The sequence below is a fragment of the Sapajus apella genome, unplaced genomic scaffold (genome assembly GCF_009761245.1).
Source record: "Sapajus apella isolate SASKATOON/1434 unplaced genomic scaffold, GSC_monkey_1.0 scaffold88, whole genome shotgun sequence".
NCBI classification, from domain to species: domain Eukaryota; kingdom Metazoa; phylum Chordata; class Mammalia; order Primates; family Cebidae; genus Sapajus; species Sapajus apella.
In genome coordinates this window covers 3,268,914-3,289,392 of record NW_022437028.1, presented here as the reverse complement: position 1 = coordinate 3,289,392, position 20,479 = coordinate 3,268,914, and the positions used below count along the sequence as shown (strand labels likewise).

Below are 20,479 nucleotides of genomic sequence, written 5' to 3'. Positions count from 1 at the left end.
TCACGGCTCACTGCAGCCTTGACCTTTCCTGGTTCAAGTGATCCTCCTGCCTCAGACTCCCAAATAGCTGAGACTACAGGCATGCACCACCACATCAGGCTAATATTTTTTTCTTTTCTCCTTTTTTTTTTTTTGAGCCGGAGCCCGGCTCTGTCACCAGGCTGGAGTGCAGTGGTGTGATCTCAGCTCACTGCAACCTCCGCCTCCTGGGTTCAAGAGATTCTCATGCCTCAGCTTTCGAGTAGCTGGGATTACAGGCACAAACCACCACACACAGCCAATTTTTTGTATTTTTAGTAGAGATGGGGTGTCACCATGTTGGTCAGGCTGGTCTCAAACTCCTGACCTCAGGTGATCCATCTGCCTCAGCCTCCCAAAGTACTGGGATTATAGGCATGAGCCCCTGTGCCCGGCCACATTCTCTAAGTATTATAAAATATACACTTATTATTGACTATAGTCACCCTATTGTGCTATCAAATACTAGGTCTTCTTCATTCTTTCTATTTTTTTTTGTAACCATTAACTATTTCCTCTTGCCCCCAATCAAACTTATTTTTGGAAGCTTCATCCTACAATATATAAAAATGTACCCATAACCCGCAATAAACACGCACACACATGCACACATGTGATACGTATGTAGGGCAGTGGGTTGCAGTCAGTTTGTCACCATAAGATCTGTAAACAAGGGCCAGGCGTGGTGGCTCACGCCTGTAATCCCAGCTCTTTGGGAGGCTGAGGAGGGCGGATCACCTGAGTTGAGGAGTTCAAGACCAGCTGACCAACATGGAGAAACCACTTCTCTACTAAACGTAGTGTGTATGCCTGTAATCCCAGCTACTTGGGAGGCTGAGGCAGGAAAATCACTTGAACCCGGGAGGTGGAGGTTGTGGTGAGCCGAGATCGTGCCATTGCACGCCAGCCTGGGCAACAAGAGAGAAATTCTATCTCAAAAAAAAAAAAAATCTGTAAACATTTAATTAGACGTGCCAAACATTCATGTTTGGCTTTGTAGTTTTCCTCCTGTACTTTGGGACCATTTGGGAACCTCTGTCTCAGGTGCGGCTATGAGGCTGTATGGGGGTCTTTGTTTTCTACCAAAGCATTCTGGTGAAATGCTTCTCAACATGAGCCTCTGTGTGCCTTCCCATATGCTTAAAGCGATAGCTCAGGATGTCTGGCAAGTGACATAGCTCCTCGGGTACTTTCCTCCTTCATACATCTGTGTGCCTGAGGCTACAGTCTCCTCCTGAGCTGCTCCCATCTGCATCAGCAGATCAAGGGGCCTGAGGCGTGGCTGTCTCTGAGCTCCTCCTTCATCATCACCATGGTGAAGGCATTCATCTCTCTAGGATGTTAGATTCTTTGTTTTGGGAAGCCCAGACCTTCCACTTTCTCATTTTAGCAAAACAACATCATATGAGAGAATTCTCTTTCTCTCTCTCTCTCTCTCGTTTTTTTTTAGAGATGGGATCTAGCTATGTTGCCCAGGCTGGTCTCAAACTCCTGGACTCAAGCAGTCTGCCTGCCTTGATGATACAGGGAAGTCTTGAGATAGATACTTGCAAGTGTGGGAAGTCTTTTCCTTTTATTTTTAGGTGTCTTTTTTGTTCTTAATAATCTCAATAAGACATATTTGTTTCCTTATACATACGGACACAAATACATCTTCACCCTCTCCCTTCCCAACACACAAATTAAGAGGTTTGTTTTATAAATGAGGAATAATAGACATTGGAGACTAAAAAAATGGGAGGGTGTCAGGGGGAGTAAGCGTTGAAACATCACTTCTTACTATCAGCACTATTCGGGTACTATTACTAACAGTACCCAAATTACTATTTTGGCAATGGTTGCATGAGAAATCCAGACTTCATCACTATGTAACAGATGCATGTAAGAAATCTGCACTTATATCCTTTAAATATATAAACTTTTTTTAAAATTACTATATGTCCCATGAATATGTACAATTATTATTTTTCAATTAAAAAAATAAAATATACAGGCTGGGAGTGGTGGCTCAGGTCTGCAATCCCAGCACTTTGGGAGGCCAATGTGGGCGGACCACTTTGAGGTCAGGAGTTCAGGACCAGCCTGACCAACAAGGTAAAACCCCGTGTCTACTACACATATAAAAATTAACCAGGCGTGATGGCTCTCAACTGCAGTCTCAGCTACTTGGTAGGCTGAGGCAGGAGAATCGATTGAACCCGGGAGGCAGAGGTTGCAGTGAGCTGAGATCGCACCACTGTACTCCAGCCTGGGTGACAAAGTGAGACTCCGTCCACAAAAAAAGAAGAAAATAACAAATAAAAAATGCTCCCCCCACAAAGAGTTTTGTTTTATAAAATGAGTTTTGATCTTGGATTCTATTTACATTTCTCTTGAAACAATCTAATTTGCCTCAAGGCAATGTAGACGACTTTGACTATTGCAAGGTGTACACAACTAAAGGTATAGGAAATGAAGCAGAAAAATGAGTGCTATAGAGAGAACTGTGTACCCCACACCAACATTCAAATATTGATGGCTTAGCCTGGAATGTGATGGTACTTGGAGATAAGGTCTTCAAAGGGGTAATTACATTTACACGAGGTCATAAGGGTGGAGCTCTAATCCAACAGACCTCATGTCTTTATAAGAAGAAAATGAAGGCCGGGCACAGTGGCTCACACCTGTAATCCCAGCACTTTGGGAGGCTGGGGCTGGTGGATCACCTGAGGTCAGGAGTTCGAGACTAGCCTGGCCAACATGGTGAAATCCCATCTCTACTAAAAATACAAAAATTATCTGGGCATGGTGGCACATGCCTGAGGCATGAGAATTGCTTGAATTTCAGTAAGCTGAGATTGCACCACTGCATTCCAGCCTGGGCAACAGATCAAAACTCTATTTCAAAAAAAAAAAAAAAAAAAAAAAAGAGGAGACACCAGGGCCATGCTCACAGAGAAAGGCCCATCTGAGGACAGTCTGCAAGCCAAAGAAATAGGCCTTGGGAAAAAGCAACTCTACTTGCATCTTGATTTCAGACTTCTAGACTTCAGAGCTGGAAGAAATCCATTTCTGTTGGGTAAACCACCCAGTGTGTGGTATTTTGTTATGGCTGACCTAGCAGAGTAATACAATGAGTATTTTGAGATTTGTAATGTCACTCTGTGGTAGTATGTGTTCAATACACAACTTATCTGATGCTAAGAGAGGTTCACTAAAATAGTTTTAAAAAATGTGGGCCTTGTGGTGGCTCACATCTGTAAACCCAGAGCTTTGGAAGGTTGAGGCAGGAGGATTGCTTGAGCCCAGCTGGGAGTTTGAGACCAGCCTGGACAACATAGTGAGACCCCATCTCTACCAAAATATAATCAAATCAGCCAGATGTAGTGGTACATACCTCCCAGCTACTCAGGAGGCTGATGTGGGAGGATTGTTGGAACCCAGAAGGCAGTGAGTTGTGGTGGCATGCCACTGCACTCCAGCCTGGGCAACAGAGCAAGGTTCTGTCTCAATCAATCAATCAATCAATCAAGGGATCAACTGAGAGACATATTTCCAAGAATGGTTAGGAACAGCTGAACAGCTCAGAAGCAGCCTCCTCTAAACTCTTTCCCTCCTAATAGCTACAGAGCTCCCTGGGGTTTTCTAATCCGTAGATCTCACCTGTGCATCTGGATCTGCTGGGTGCATGTTCCTGGTGCCGGTGGGTTGCAGTGTTTGTGTCTTCTGCTGTGATGGAGTGATTTGGGAGCTACGGCATGCTCACATGTCATTGATTTGTCATTTGAAAGTGAAATCACAGACCTGGATGGTGGCCAGGAGTTGGGGATGGCTCTCCTGTCTTCTACCTTCCGGGCTAGGTACCTGTGTATTGACTGGTAAGTTGCAGTGCTCCCTGATGCATTTCACAAATAATCCGGCAAATCCTTGAGATTTATTTTAACGATTGATTAGAAAAGTCAATGTTGTACATGAAGGATTAAAAAAGGAAATATTTGGAATCTGCTTAACTATCTGTTATCGCAAAGACAGTCTAGACTCCTCCAAATTTATATGCCACAGACAGGAAGGGAAGGAAAATTTCCTTTTATATATTGCATAAATATATGCAATATATTGCATTATATAATGCTCCATATAATGGAAAGAACATGAACTTCCCCCAAAAGACATTAATCCTACCGCTATCTATCTATTGATCGATGGTGTGACCTTGGTCAATTTGTTTAACATCCCCAAACCCCAGCTTACTTATTTTTTTTATTATGTTTAAAATAAAAACGCATACGGCTTCACAATTTCTCAAGGATCTAGAAACAGAAATACCATTTGACCCAGCAATCCCATTACTGGGTATATACCCAAAGGATTATAAATCATTCTGCTATAAAGACACATGCACAAGTATGTTTATTGCAGCAGTATTTACAACAGCAAAGACTTGGAACCAACCCAAATGCCTATCAATTATAGAATGGATAAAGAAAATGTGGCACATATACACCATGGAATACTATGCAGCCATAAAAAATGAGTTCATGTCCTTTGCAGGGACAAGGATGAAGCTGGAAACCATCATTCTCAACAAACTGACACAAGAACAGAAAACCGAACACCGCATGTTCTCACTCATAGGTGGGAGATGAACAGTGAGAACACATGGACACAGGGAGGGCAGCATCACATAGCGGGGCCTGTCATGGGGCGGGGGAAAAGGGGAGGGAGAGCATTAGGACAAATACCTAAAGCATGAGGGGCTTAAAACCTAGATGACGGGCGGATAGGTGCAGCAAACCACCATGGTGCATGTATACCTATGTAACAAACCTGCACATTCAACACATGTATCCCGGAACTTAAACTAAAATAATAGAAAAAAGTGAATAACATAAAACCTATCTTAACTCTGGTTAAGTGTACGGTCACATTAACTATCAGCACGGTATTATGCAAAAATCCCTGGAATTTTTTTGTCCTGCAAAACTGAAACTCTACACCCACTGAACAACTCTTTCCTTCCCTTCTCGTCTCTACTCTGCAACCGCCATTCTACCTTTTATTTCCAAAAAGCTGGACTACTTTTTGTCATTATTAATAAGACCCATCTACAAAAAGAGGGACGCCATTCCAAACTTTCCTGCTTCCAGTCTTTCTTGTGAGGCAATGCTGAGTCAAAGCCAATGAAACTGCTTTGGAAGCAAAATTATTCAAGTGCCAGGGATTATTTTAAACATGAGCCAGGCTCACCAAGATAGGTAAGAATGATCTTGATGTAAATCTGGCATTAGGCTGAAAAAGTCTAACCGTCTGGTTATCTGGGGATGTGCAGAATTTCTGATTGTGTTTGTACACTCACAATTTTGAGGAGAACTGAAAAAATATATTGAAAGTTTATACTTCAGGGAAACCTCTTGTTTTAAATATAGATAAGCAAATGTTAAGCTGAAAATTATTCTGGCTGGGGCTGGGCACAGTGGCTCACACCTGTAATCCCAGAACTTTGGGAAGCCAAGGCGGGTAGATCAGTTGAGGTCAGGAGTTGGAGACCAGCCTGGCCAACATGATGGAAGCCCATCTTTACTAAAAATACAAAAATTAGCAGGTATGGTGGCGTCTTCCTGTAGTCCCAGCTACTTAGGAGGCTGAGGCAGGAGAATCCCTGGAACTGGGGAGGCAGAGGCTGTAGTGAGCCACAATCATGCCACTGCACTTCAGCCTGGGGAACAGAGCAAGACTCTGTCTCAAAAAAAAAAGAAAGAGAAAAGAAAATGGACTTAGTCTTTCATCTTTATCTTGATTCAGTCCTTATTATATTGCAGTCACTGTAGTTTGACCTTTGTCATCTGTCACCTTGGTCAGCTGATTTGCAAAAACTGTAAGCCTTGATAAACACAGGAAGAAAATGCTTCAACTCTGAGTTCCAGTTATTCTTAAAGTTCATTTAAAATTCTTCTATTTTTGTGTTTTGTAACATATATATTAATACTTGGATACATGTAAATAATTTCTAAATAAAAATATACATATTGAAGTGTATCTTTTAAAATTTAATTTTATTTTTAATTTATGGTATGCAACAACAAAAAGTTTCAAAGGTCAATAACCTATCTCCTGTGTCAATCAGTTCTCCAGAGACAGAGAACGGACAGGATGTATTTATCTCTTTCTCCCCCTCGTAGGGATGAGTGTTATGAGAGAGAGAGAGAGAAGGGGAGAGAGTTAAAGGAATTGGCTTATATGATTATGGGGACTGGCCAGTCCAAGATCCATGAGGGCAGGCTGGAAACTGGGGCAGAATTTCTCTGTTGCATTCTTGAGGTAGAGTTTTTCTCTTCTCCAGAAAACTTCAGTTCTATTCTTATTTATTTATTTATTTTGAGAAGGAGTTTCACTCTTGTTGCCCAGGTTAGAGTGCAGTGGCACGATCTTGGCTCACTGCAACTTCCACCTCCTGGGTTCAAGCGATTCTCCTGTCTCAGCCTCCCGAGTAGCTGGGGTTACAGGTACCCACCACCACGCCCGGCTAATTTTTGTATTTTTATTAGAGATAGGGTCTCACCATGTTGGCTAGGCTGGTCTCGAACTCCTGACCTCAGGTGATCTGTCCGTCTTGGCCTCCCAAAGTGCTGAATTTGCTAGCGTGCCTGGCTCTCAGTTTTATTCTTAAGGACTTCAACTGATTGAAGAGGCTCATTATATCGCAGACTTTACTTAAATCCACTTCACTTAAGACTACCTTAAAGTCAACAGATTGGTCAGGCGTGGTGGCTCACGCCTGTAATTCCAGCACTTTGGGAGACGGAGGCAGGTGGATCACCTGAGGCCAGGAGTTTGAAACCAGCCTAGCTAACATGTTGAGACCCTGCCTCTACTAAAAATGAAAAAATTAACCGGGCATGGTGGTACGTGCCTGTATTCCCAGCTACTGGGGAGGCTGAGGCAGGAGAATCACTTGAACCCAGGAAGCGGACGTTACAGTGAGCTGAGATCGTGCCACAGCATTCTAGCCTGGGTGACAGAGCAAGACTCCATCTCAAAATAAATAAATAAAAAAAAAGTAACGTCAGCAGACTGTAGCTGTTAATCACATCCAGAAGACACTTTCACAGAAACACCTAGATTAGTGTGATTCCACAGGTGGGTACCACAGCCTAACCAGGTTGACACACAAAACTTACCATCACCCTACCCTGTTGCCAGGTTCCCTAAATGGGTATCCCAACTCTAGTCTCTCGTCTCCCCTTGATCTGAGCACCTTCCATGCCATTTCCATGCTCAGCTTACTAAAGGAAATCTCCGGCGAGTTCTCTCCTCCGCTTAGCTTCTACCACCCCCAAATGAAGACCAAGTCCTTAGAGTGACACCTGCTGCTCTTTTTTTTTTTTTTTTTTTAAGAGGAGTTTCTCTCTTGTCGCCCAGGCTGGAGTGCAGTAGTGTGATCTCAGCTCACTGCAACCTCTGCCTCCCGGGTTCAAGTGATTCTACTGCCTCAGCCTCCGGAGTGGCTGGGATTACAGGCACCCACCACCACGCCTGGCTAATTTTTGTATTTTTAGTAGAGACTATATTTTTATATTTTTAGCTTCACCATGTTGGCCAGGCTGGTCTCGAACTCCTGACCTCAGGTGATCCGTCCACCTCGGCCTCCCAAAGTTCTGGGATTACAGGTGTGAGCTGCGCCCAGCCCCATCTGCTGCTCTTGAGACTGTGGTCCAAGCTCCCCCTCCCCCTTTCCCTGGTCTTTCTGTCAACATAAACATCTCATTCATGCTCACTCTTGCTCCCTGCTGCTCTTCACCTCATCACTCCCCCATGCGCGGGCTTTTCTGTAACTGTGCTTTTCTGTAGGCCACTCTTGCTTTGCTATAAAGAAATACCTGAGACTGAGTAATTGATAAAGAAGAGGGGTTTTGATTGGCTCTGTGTTCTTCAGGCAGTATAGGAAGCATGGCGGGATCTGCTTTTAAGGTCTGAGGGAGCTTTCAACAATGGCGAGAGGCACAGAGGGCGAAGGCACTTCACATGGCTGGAGAAGGAACAAGAGCAGGGAGGAGGGCGGAGTAGGTGCTATACACTTTTAAACCACCAGATCTCGAGATAACTCACTCACTAGCATGAGAATAGCACCAAGTGGATAGTGTTAAACCATCCATGGGAAATCCACCCTCATGACTCAACCACCTTCCCCCATGCCCTCCCACCCACTTCCAACACTGAGAATTTCAACTGAACATGAGTTTTGGCGGGGGCGGCGGGGTGGGACACACACATCCAAGTCATATCACGGCCCTTAAAACAAGCCATTCCCATCAACTGGTACGTCTCCTTCCGGCTTTGCCTTTCAAAATCCTACTCTTCAATCAATGTGTCCACTCTCCAACTGTATCTTACTCTGACATGTGCTTTTTCCACTGTATTTCTGGGGCTTGGTTAACGCATTCCTTCTCCTGGCATAAGCTAGAAATTGCAAGTACACGTTAGATAGATGGCAGAGTGCGGGAAGAAATTCCCAATCCCTAAAAGAGTCAAGGGAAGAATTTCTAGAATATGCAAAGAAAGCCTCCAAAGCAACCACAAAAAAAAGGACACACACAAAAAAAAATGGGCAGAAGATATTTCAAGGCAACTCACAGAACAAAGAGCTCTGGTAGGCAAAAAGAATATAGATAAACACTTCAGTAACTGAAAGGTAGAACAGCATTGAGCTGCTGTCTTATAATGGTCCAGTTAGCAAAAATCAGAAAGACAGATAATACCAAATGTTGTACAGGAGGTAGCTGACTTCATGTTTTAATGTGTCTTTACCAATCACTCTATGACTTTTGGAGTCATCGAATTCCTTAGCTGCGCTTTGTCTCTGAATCACATGCATGCAAATCCAACCCATTTTAGGTATCTCTGCTTCAAAGTGCCACTGGTTTGTTAAATACATGTCCCATACTGAACCTGTGCTATGCTTCTCTAAAGGTGTTTCCCCTCCTCTGCATCCTGTCTCAAAGAGCCATCCATCATTCTCTACTTTACTTATGTCATTCAAATCCCTGACTCCTCCTTCTCCTTCACCCCCATTGTCTGTGAGAACGTCCCATGTATTTTCCAACTGAAATATAGCAGACATGTCTTCCGCACATCCCCACGTTCCATTCTTCTTCTTCTTTTTTTTTTTTTGAGATGAAGGACTCTCGCTCTGTTGCCAGGCTGGAGTTCACTGGATTACTATGGCAACATCTCAAGTCACTGCAACCTCTGACTCCCTGGTTCGGGTGATTCTCCTGCCTCAGCCTCCTGAGTAGCTGAGATGACAGGCATGTGCCACCATGCCCAGCTAATTTTTGTATTTTTAGTAAAGACGGGGTTTCACTGTATTGGCCAGGATGGTCTTGATCTCCTGACCTCATGATCTGCCCACCTCAGCTTCCCAAAGTGCTGGGATTACAGGCAAGAGCCACCACACTGGGCCTCCATTCTTTACAAATGTTACCCTAACTCAGGCAACCCTCATTTCTTGCCTAAATTATTGAAATTGTCATTTGTTTTCCTTCCCTATCATCTTGCTAGTTAATACAGTACTCAGAGATTTCTAAAACTAAGGCCTGCTCCATGACCTCAAAAAACTTGCCCTTCTCTCTGGCGGGAGGGAAGGACACATGAGCAGATAATTACAATCCCAACCCATGAGAGGCTTGCAATGAGCGAGGGGAGAAGCATAGTTACTATGAGAGCAGAGAGGAAGACTAGCCAATCCTACCACCCACCCATCCCTCAAAAACTATGCCTGTGGCCGGGAGCGGTGGCTCACGCCTGTAATCCCAGCACTTTGGGAGCCCGAGGCAGGTGGATCATGAGGTCAGGAGATCGAGGCCATCCCGGTCAACATAGTGAAAGCCCATCTCTGCTAAAAATATAAAAATTAGCTGGGCGTCGTGGCGTGCACCTGTAGTCCCAGCTACTCAGGAGGCTGAGGCAGGAGAATTGCTTGAACCCGGGAGGCGGAAGTTGCGGTGAGCCGAGATTGCACCACTGCACTCCAGCCTGGGCGACGAGAGCGAAACTCCATCTCAAAACAAACAAACAAACAAACAAACAAACAAAAAAACCATACATGTGATCTTCCTAAAATGCAGGTCTGACCAAATGTCCTAGTCTTTAAACTTTCCAAAGGCTGCTTTTAGGATGAAGCCCTTGACACAATGTGAGCCCATGCATAGGCCATCTTGACCTGCTTGTATAACTATTTTACAAATCCTCAGGCAATGATAAACTACCCATAATATTTCACGCACACACAAACCATCCTTTCTATTCCCCTTTGATGGACCAACCTTTAGAACCTATTTTAAACTGAAAGTTAATTTGAGTTGGTGAAAAAAAAAAAAAAGTTACAGTTCGGATGAAGTTGCATTTAAAATATTTGCAGTTGCCTCCTGTCACTTCCTTGATCAAGAAGGTAAATAATAACGCAACGGACATTACGGCCGTTAAATGCCAGCAGTGTGCAACGCATTATGCCAAACGTTGTGGGGGAGGAAAGGAGGATTTAGCCAAACTCAACCACCTGCTGTCTCCCAGTCTCTCAACTCCACATCAACAGGCTGTCTCTAGACAGACTTGCAAGCTCTCTGTCCTTCCATCCATCCACACTGAACTCCTGCTTCTCCCAAGCAGCACACATGCTTCCTATTCTGTTATTCCTGCTAGGTACAGACAATCCATGACTACGTTCAGAGTTGGATCTCCTTTAAGGTAAGGGTGCTCTCTGATTTAACTTTATATGGTGTTCATAGTCTACTACTGAATAAATTCACTGAATTAATGGGAAATAATTCTTGTGGGCTTTTGTTGTCTGTTTGTTTTTTGAGACAGATTCTTGCTCTGTCGCTCAGGCTGGAGTGCAGTGGCATGATCTTGGCTCACTGTAACCTCTCCCTCCCAGATACAAGAGATTCTCCTCCCTCAGCCTCCCGAGTAGCTGGGATTCCCGGTGCCCACCACCATACCCAGCTAATTTTTGTATTTTGAATAGGGTTGGGGTTTCACCATGTTGACCAGGCTGGTCTTGAACTCCTGACCTCAAGTGATCCACCTGCCTCAGCCTCCCAAAGTGCTGGGATTACAGGCATGAGCCACTGTGCCAGGCCAATACTTTTTGTTTTGTAGGTGTTCACAATTGTCTACTGACTATGATAGTAAGAGCATATTTTCCAGCAAAGATGTCAGAGCCTTCTAGAGCAAGGCACTGTCTTACCTGGTCAGCTGGCCTGACTCATTCATTCATTTAAACAATGTTCACTCAAATCAGTATTAAAAACATATATTGAGAACCTACCCCATGCTAGACCCAGCTCTAAGATGCTCAGGATTAAATACATAAATAAATAAAAAGACTGGATGTGGCCCTTGCCCTACTGGCACATATAGGAGGAGGAGGAAACCAACCTAAATAAACAATAATTACAAATTGTGAAAAGCGCTATGAGAGAAACAAATGGTGTTTTAGGAGAGAGCTTAGTGGTGGGCGCTCAGCTATTTCCCTGGCTGGAATGAATGTTCATGGACCTCTCTCTGCCAGTCTGAACCCCTGATCTTCTAAAACCCATGGCTCACTTCTGGGAAGTCTTCCCTGATAACTGCAAGCCCCGCCTGACTCCTAAAACATTTACTATGTGCATCAGCAAATATGCATAACTTTTCCAGCCAGGAAAGCTGCATGGAGTGACACATGCTTCTCTGGTACATGAGCTACAGACGTGATGCCACTGTGGCCACCAGGTCTCCCTTCCATCATCCATCATGAAGGCCCTTTCATGCATATAGAACCAGGCTCATGGGCAGAACAGTGCAATTTCTGGGATCTTTTTGCACTCTCATTTAGCAATGGAGAGAAAAGTCCCATCCAGTGCAGCCACCCCAAAGGCATGATTGCTGTAAGTTGATTGGCTGGGGTTTTGGGTTAACTTCAAAGTGTTGTTTTGCATCTTAAACCTTGCATTCCATTATGACATCCTTGAGTTCAAGGACTGTAGCTCTACCTTCCCATTCACCCAAACTTGTTGCCTCTAACGTGAAGCCATATAATGTGTGCTTGGTAAAAGTAGCACAGGCTCTCCCAGCAATGCCCTTTCCCTTGCAGGTATCCTGACCTCTGCACAAAGGCACGAGGCGAACAGGAGCTACTGCTTGTTATTGGAGGATCTGTGGTCTTCATAGCGCAGGAATGTCATCCTAAGGGGACAGTAGGATCTATCACCGTCAAACCCGAGGTCTCTTTCTTTTCATTCTTGCAAACTCAGGGCTTTTCAGATCTTTAAGGCTGATCATAGACAGGGCACTACAACAGACCACTTAAATCGCAGCTAGTAGAGCAAAGACGCAAAGAGAGGTACCATGCCTAAAATAAAGTACACTGACTCTTTTTGAGAAGATAAGACATAACACTTGGTACACGCTGCACAATAAAAGTCCTTGGAGAACAGGGAAGATCTTTGTCAGAAACTGTGTCTCATTTAGCAACATTGTTAGCCGTGTTCCTTTCAGAATGAAAATGATTCATCTTGCTTTGGTTTCGGGTTGCCCTTTATTTTTTTCCCTTCCTGGGAAATTTCTCTTCCATTAGGAGGCAAGCACTTTTTCCTTTCACCTGTCTTCACAAACCAGGACTTTCATCTGCAACGTGTTTATGCTCAGCTCTCACAGTCCAATTTAACTATATATATATATATATATATATATATATGTATACATATGAATGTATATATATGTATGTATATATATATGTATGTGTATATATATATATGTATGTGTATATATATGTATGTGTATATATGTGTGTATATATGTTTTTTTTTCATTTTGCCAAGTAGTGATTAAGATAACACAGGTGATACTGACGTGAAATGGGTTAAAACATATTTTAATGATCCCGTTCCTTGGAAGTGGTGTGTGTCTATGCGTGCATCGCATTACAAATATCATCATCATGTATTCACTCGGGAAGTATCTTTGCATTTTTTCTAACTTCATTGCGCTGCCGAGGACATGAAGTATTTGCTAGGAGGCAGTCACTGCACTGGGCATAGCTCTAAATGAAAGGCAACACAAAAAGTAGTTAATTACGGTACGGATGTTGAAGAGCAAGATGGGATGGTAAGAGATGCCCCAAGGGCAACTTTAGAGCCTCTGTTCACCGCATTGGGAGAAAGAAGGAGAGGATTCATAATGAAAATTCATAACTCATTTTGACTTGTATTAGAAGGCTTTTTGACAAAAGACAGAGACTGACGTAACATGAATATCTTCTTGAAGGCCCTGTGTCTGCCAGATACTAAACACTTTATTTCATTGTCTCCGTTTGGCTTCAAGCAGCCTTAGTGGCGGGGTTCGATGGCTCCTACCAGTAATACCAGCAATTTGGGAGGCCAGATTGGGAGGATTGCTTGAGGTCAGCAGTTTAATATCAGCCTGAGCAACATAGCAAGACCGCATCTCTACAAAAGATTTTTTAAAAAAAGACAGCCAGGTGTGGTAGTACACTCTTATAGTCCCAGCTACTCAGGAGGCTAAGGCAGCAGGATCCCTGGAGCCCAGGAGTTTCAGGCTGCAGTAAGCCATGATTGCACCACTACAGTTCAGCCTATGTGACAGAGTGAGACCCTGTCTCAAAAAGAAAAAAAAAAGGCAGCAGACTGATTAAGGAGCCTAAGTTTACAGTAATTGAGCATGCAGATTTACAGCAATTCAGTGGCCTTCAGAAAGCTGTGTAGCTCAAGGATGGGCCTGGTGGCTCACACTTGTAATCCCAGCAGTTTGGGAGGCCGAGTGAGGCAGATCACCTGAGATCAGGAGTTTGAGACCAGCCTGGCCAACACTGTGAAAGTCCACCTCCACTAAAAATACAAAAATTAGCTGGGCATTGTGGTGGGCACCTGTAATCCCAGCTACTTGGGAGGCTGAGGCAGGAGAATCACTTGAACACAGGAGGCAGAGGTTGCAGTGAGCTGAGATCACGCCATTGCACTCCAGCCTGGGCAACAGAACAAGACTCCATCTCAAAAAAAAAAAAAAAAGAGTCCTTTCAACATTGAATGGTTTTGGTTCTAACTCATTTGACCACATATACAAGGGTTTATTTCTGGACTTGATTCTATTCCATTGGTCTGTGTGTCTATCTTCATGCCCTATAAGTTCATTTTCAGCACTAGAAGGTTAGTTTCCATGACAGCAGGTGCCCTGCCTGGCTTTCCACAGCCCCACCCCTGGCACAGAGGGGCTCACTGAATTTCCAGTAGCTGACTAGCTTTCCCTTGTACAGCCCAGATGGACTTCCCTGCACGCCTCCAGCTTGTCCTGTGTTGGATATACCACCTCCACTGGGCAGTCTGTTAGGCTTTTCTTCCTTAGACTTCAGATGGGTCCTGCGTTCCCTCTCTCCAAACTCATCTCCATGTCTGCTGGATTAGTTTGACCTTGAGTAGCCCCGTTCCCTTTCTGTTCATAAGTGGTGCTTGTTCATCCAGCATTTGTCATTTGCTCACCCTTCTTCCAGGTGTCCTCCCTGCATCTATGTTCCGTCCTCCTCAGACCTGTGTCCACCAGAGTCTCACTGACTCCCACCTGCTTTCTGAGATTTCCTGCTTCACTTGAGTCCTGGCATCTCAGGGGCGTGTGAGGACAAAGGAGAGCTAAGCCTTGGGCTCTGTTCCAGCCTTGTGTAAGTCACATCGAAAGGCCATCCTGTTTTTTATTTTGTTTTGTTTCTGTCTCCAGTCTCATAAATAAGCCCTCTGTAATGGCAGGCAGGAAATCCAGAGGGCAGGAACACAGCATTACATCATCGCATTACCTACAGGGATGCATTTTCAAGGCCGGCAAACTCAATTAGCTTGTTGGTAATAGCAGTTCCAGCACCAGGACGCGTACGGCAGACTTCAGCATTCTGAAGGAGGACACGGAAGACAGATGACAGTGTGGTCCACCACGGATACCCGCCGGCAAACTAGCTCAGAGAGACAGCGCCATACCACACCATTGAAAGTGGTTTGCTTTCAGTAATTTTGGACTGCTACTTTTGATATATTTGAATCTTGAGAAATAGAATGCTATTTGTTAGCTTCACCCTCATTATTTGTTTCATCACCCATCCTTGAGCAAACTTTCCTTTCTTCTGCAGATTTTCACCTATTGTGCTGGATCCTTGTTAACTCCAATAGAGACGGCACTATGTCCCAGAAGCCAAAGAGGGGATCCGGAGCCAGTGAAGGTGACATAGTGTCAGCAGCAGGAGGCAGACACATTCCTAGGCAGACAGGGACAGGTCCCTGGTGAAATCCGACTTTCAAGCCAAAGACAGCTCAAAGCCTGAAAACTGAGCTACTACAGCCCAGGACTAGAGTGAGAGCTTCCTCAATGCCTTTTTAGCCAATTCAAATGATGCTTTTTCCAGGCGCACCTGTAGACCAATCAGCATGCACTCACCCATTCTGAGCCCACAAATACCCCAGATTCAGCCACGCATTGGGACTACCTGCCTTGGGGAAGAGGCTACTCACTTCGGATTCCCCTCCCATGTTGAGAGCTGTTACATTGCTCAATGAAACTCTTCTCCACCTTGCTCACTCTTGGATTGTCCACATAACCTTATTCTTGGTCACAGGACAAGAACCCAGAGCCTGCTGAACCACAGGAGTGAAAAGCGCTGTAATAGGTTCCTGGCTGGCCCGCCAAGCTTCAGGTAGTGACACGCTCTCATTTTCTGGACTACGAGGGAAGAGCGGTAACCCTTCTGGGGGCGCAGGCCTTGGGACTCTCTGAGCTGGAGCTGTGACATGCTGTAACACCCACTTAGGCCTCTGTGGTTGCTGGCATCTCTAAATTTTCAGGAACCAACACTAACCCCTCAACCAGATGCCAGCACCAAAGGTGGAAGCCACTTGAGGCACATCTGGTCCAGCCACAGCCTTGTATGGAGTTTGTGCCTGTGCTGGTGCCTGGAGCTGCCCACTCCGTCCCCGCAGCCAGCACACTTGGCTGTGCACCATGTCTGTGCCCCATGCTTGCTCGCTCACACACCCCTTACCATTCTGCACCTGGCTCACTCACAGTGAGTGTGGGATCTGGGCCGGTAGCAAGAGCTGAGCATAGCCAGCCCAGCACAGCCTGCCAGGCTGAGTGGACAGAGCCAGCCCAGCAGTCATGAGCAAAACTCGGGCAGAGGTGCTGCCAGCCACAGAGGTTTCCAGTTGGTGAAGCAGCACCCAAAGAATCCTGCATCAGTAGGGTTTATTGAGGACTCACAAATGGGGCAGTCCAGGAGTGGCAGGCTGGACAGGAGACTTGCTACCTTTTTCAAAAAGGTACGCAGGTTATAACGCTTTTTCACTTAGCAGCCTCCCCTTAGCAATCTCCATGTAACCCAAAACAAAGGGTCTCGAGCCCCTGCAGAGCCCACATTTCAAGGGATGGGCTGGGGATTCCGATGTTCTTCATAGATAAGGAGTGAACCTTCTTGTTGGCCACTTCTAGATCCCTTAGCTTAGAAGTTTGAGCACACATTTCCTTAGACCATAGTGTTATTCTCAGGCTGTGCTTAAAATACAAACACTTTTACACTGTTGGTGGGAGTGTAAATTAGTTCAACCATTGTGGAAGACAGTGTGGCGATTCCTCAAGGATCTAGAACCAGAAATACCATGTGACCCAGCAATCCCATTACTGGATATATACCCAAAGGACTATAAATCATTCTACTATAAGGACACATGCACATGAATGTTCATTGTAGCACTGTTTACAATAGCAAAGACTTGGAATCAACCCAAATGCCCATCGATGATAGACTGGACAGGGAAAATGTGGCACAAATACACCATGGAATACTATACAGCCATAAAAAAAGGACAAGTTCATCCCTTTGTAGGGACATGGATGAACCTGGAAACCATCATTCTCAGCAAACTAACACAAGAACAGAAAATCAAACACTGCAAGTTCTCACTCATAGGTGGGTGTTGAACAATGAGAACACAGGGACACAGGGAGGGGAGCATCACACACCAGGGTCTGTTAGGGGGGAACCAGGGGAGTGACAGCTGGAGAGTGGGGAGTTGGGGAGGGATAACATGGGGAGAAATGCCAGATATAGGTGATGGGGAGGAAGGCAGCAAACCACACTGCCACGTGTATACCTATGCAACAATCTTGCATGTTCCTCACATGTACCCCAGAACCTAAAGTGCAATAAAATATATATTTAAAAAAATATATTGCTCTCAAGTGTGTTTTCCATACACTAGCATTGAGACTAGGGAGGTTAGAACATTTACCCGCATACATTTAGCAAGTGGCCTTATCTCAGTCACTATCTATTCATTGTTCAGTCAATGAGGGAATGTGGTAGCTTACCGGGTCCGCAAGGGGCGTGGTTTCAAAGACAAGAACTTCCCCGCGACGAGCCTGACTGCCTTCCTTCCCATCTCCGTCTCCGTCTCCGTCCGGGAGCTAAGAGGTCTTTGTCTAACTTTCGCCCGCCAGGGAAGGTAGACGGGCCAGGTGAGCCGCTTTCGTTTAGAAAAGCCCGTCAAAAGCTATGGGCGGACTCTGGGCCAAACAGCCAATCAGGTGTCAGAATCCAAGATCAGTCATTCCAACGGACGTTTAAAGAAACTGCTCTCATAGGACGAGAACTTGAATGGGGCGGGAGTAAGCGCCAGATTAAAAGACCTCCCGCCCCGCACGTGCGCCGCGGCTTTCCGTTTCCGGGGTCCCCTCCCACAGCAGCGTGGGAGCTGGCTTTTCTCCGTCCCTCTCTACTTCTCTTTCTCTCTCTGCCTAAATAAACCATTTTCTGCAAAATTCTTTGGGTTCCATATTTACTTAAACGAGCTCACCGCGACGCTGGGATCCCCTCTCCATTCTTGGGTGAGAGATCAAGGGCCTGAAAGGAAAACACCTGATCGGGGAGGGAGCAAAGTCATTGTTCCTTCCCCCGCGTCCCGCAACCCCGCCGCAAAATCGTCAGCTGTGCCTATGTTTTGGTTAAGTCAGAGCAGACCCAAAAAAAAAAAAAAAAAAAAAAATCCTCATTCAGAAGCAATGGGGAAGGACAGATCACTGAAAAGTCAAAATAGCATACTATTTTAACCACAGTGTCATGAGAGCAGAGAATGTTTTAGTCGAACAGTTCTCAGAATTTAACTTGTCCAACCTTGTAATTTTACAGATGAGAAAACCAAGCGCCGTAGAAAGTTAAATTACGTCTGCCGGCCCCACGGCTCATTAGCACACGTGCAGAATGACTATGAATAAGCCGCAGTCCACTTACAGAAAAGCCGGTCTGGCAGAGTCTCTTCAGAGCTTGCTTTATCACCCGGAGATGAGGCGGATTTCAAAGCAGCACACAGTGGGCCTTCAGGTGCTGTCAGTGTTACTGAGGGGAGAGACCCCTCTTTCCTGTCTCTTGTCTCGGAGGAGGAGGAAGTAAAAGTTGAGACATAGCAGGCACGAGGCCAGTGGCAAGGTCGGCTGGCGCAGCTGACCAGGCCTGGAGGTTAAAGATAAAACCCCCCACCCCTAAGCACACTCCCATCTATAGATTGCAGGCATAAAATGGGGAAACGCCCTCCATCGTTCTCGCTCAATCGTGCTCAGACCAACACCTGGTCACGTACCCTACACCTACTCCATCGATCACGACCCTCTCACATGTACTTTCTGGAATTGTAAGCCCTTAAAAGGGCTAAGGATTTTCTTTGTCGGGGAGTTTGGTTCTTAAGATGCAAGTCTGCCAATGCTCCTAGCCAAATAAAGACACTTCCTTCTTTAAATCTGGAGTCCGGGAGGTTTGGTTTGCGGCTTGTGCTGCTGCATTGTTAGGGTATTTGCTTTTGTCTGCAAACTAAACAAGGCCTTCAGAATCTCAGTGAGCTATTTTCAATAAGGAGTTCCTTGTTTATAGTGCCAAGAGAAGTGTTGCTGTGCTGCTGAACATCAAAACTGTCACATTAGAGGCATTCAAATTCTTTTGCAGGAAGGTTATGTGAACCTGAAAATCTGAGGCAGGTCTCAGTTAATTTAGAAAGTTTGTTTTACCAGGGGTTGACAGCGCGCACCTGTGATGCAGCCACAGGAGGTCCTGATGACATGTGCCTAAGGTGGCTGGGGCACAGCTTGGCTTCATACATTTTAGGGAGACATGAGACATGAATCAATATGTGTAAGAAGCGCATTGGTTCAGTCCAGAAAGGTGAGGCAAAAGACTACTTGAAGTGGGAGAGGGCTTTCCCGTCACAGGTAGGTAAGAGACAAATGATTGGCAATCAGATATGCATTTATCTCAGTGAGCAGAGGGGTGACTGAATAGAATGGGAGGCAGGTTGGCCCTAAGCAGTTCCCAGCTTGACTTCCTTTTAGCTTAGTGATTTGGGGGGCCCACGATTTATTTTCTTTTCGCAATTACATCATACTTCTCTCAAAGCAATCTCCACTTCCCAGGCCTCTTTTGCCCTAAGATGCATTTTTCATCTCCTGTTTTTGGAACAAGAAGAGGAATTCTGTGTACAGAGGCCCTTATATCTTGGCTACCCACTATCCCTACTTCTATGCAGAATGCCTGTAAAAAGCATGTGGATTTGGGCATGTGTTCTAAATGCCTCATTAATCATGCATTTCTTTAAGAAGGATTCTAAAGAGCTCCGATTTGCTGGGTAGCATTCTCCTTCTCCCCTCAGGCGGACCAGCAAACGTGGAGTCTTGCAGTTCTTTCATCTATTTACAGCTCAGAGAAGCCACCCGGATGGGAATGATGGTGATGTGTGATTCCTAAGGAGAAATCACTCAAATTCATGAAGATTCTTCCTGTGCCTTTATAATGTAGGCACATCATTAAATGTACTTTGTCCCCAACACTTTGGAGGATGAGGCAGGTAGATCATGAGGTCAGGAATTCGAGACCAGATTGACCAACATGGTGAAACCCTGTGTCTATTTTAAAAAATACAAAAATTAGCCAGGTGTGGTGGTGCACGCCTGTAATCCCAGCTACTCAGGAGGCTGAGGCAGGAGAATCACTTGAACCCAGGAGGTGGACGTTGCAGTGAGCCGAGATTGCGCCACTGCCCTCCAGCCTGGGTGACAGAGTGAAACTCCATCTGAAAAAAAAAAAAAAAAAGTAATTTGTTGAAGCTATGCTAAAGTGTTGGACATTTCAGTAGATAATCAGAACAATAAACAGTCAAGATGGTTTACTAGTTATGGGACTCTTAATACTCTACTTGAATTTAGCAGAGTTTAGGGTATGTGTATGTTGTTGCTTCCTTCCTCCTCCCTCCCTCTCTTTCTCATTTTCTCTGTCTTTGTCTTTGTAATGAGACCATGCATGTTACTGGGAAATAGAATCAACTTGGAGACAGGCTGGGGTTCCCATCCAAGGTCATCATTCACAACTGAGTGACCCCATACACATTATGTGACTGTTCTGGCTGTTAGAAAT

At 45.1% G+C, this 20,479-nt stretch overlaps 1 long non-coding RNA gene across 1 annotated transcript; it reads right to left on the bottom strand.

Annotated features, from left to right (window-relative positions):
- Positions 1-1,438: 1,438 nt before the first annotated feature.
- On the bottom strand, positions 1,439-17,976 carry LOC116534523. Its single transcript, XR_004261768.1, has 3 exons — positions 17,803-17,976; positions 2,384-2,389; positions 1,439-1,453 (listed from the first exon to the last, which is right to left on the bottom strand). It is a non-coding gene; the product is annotated as an uncharacterized LOC116534523 (long non-coding RNA).
- Positions 17,977-20,479: the final 2,503 nt, after the last annotated feature.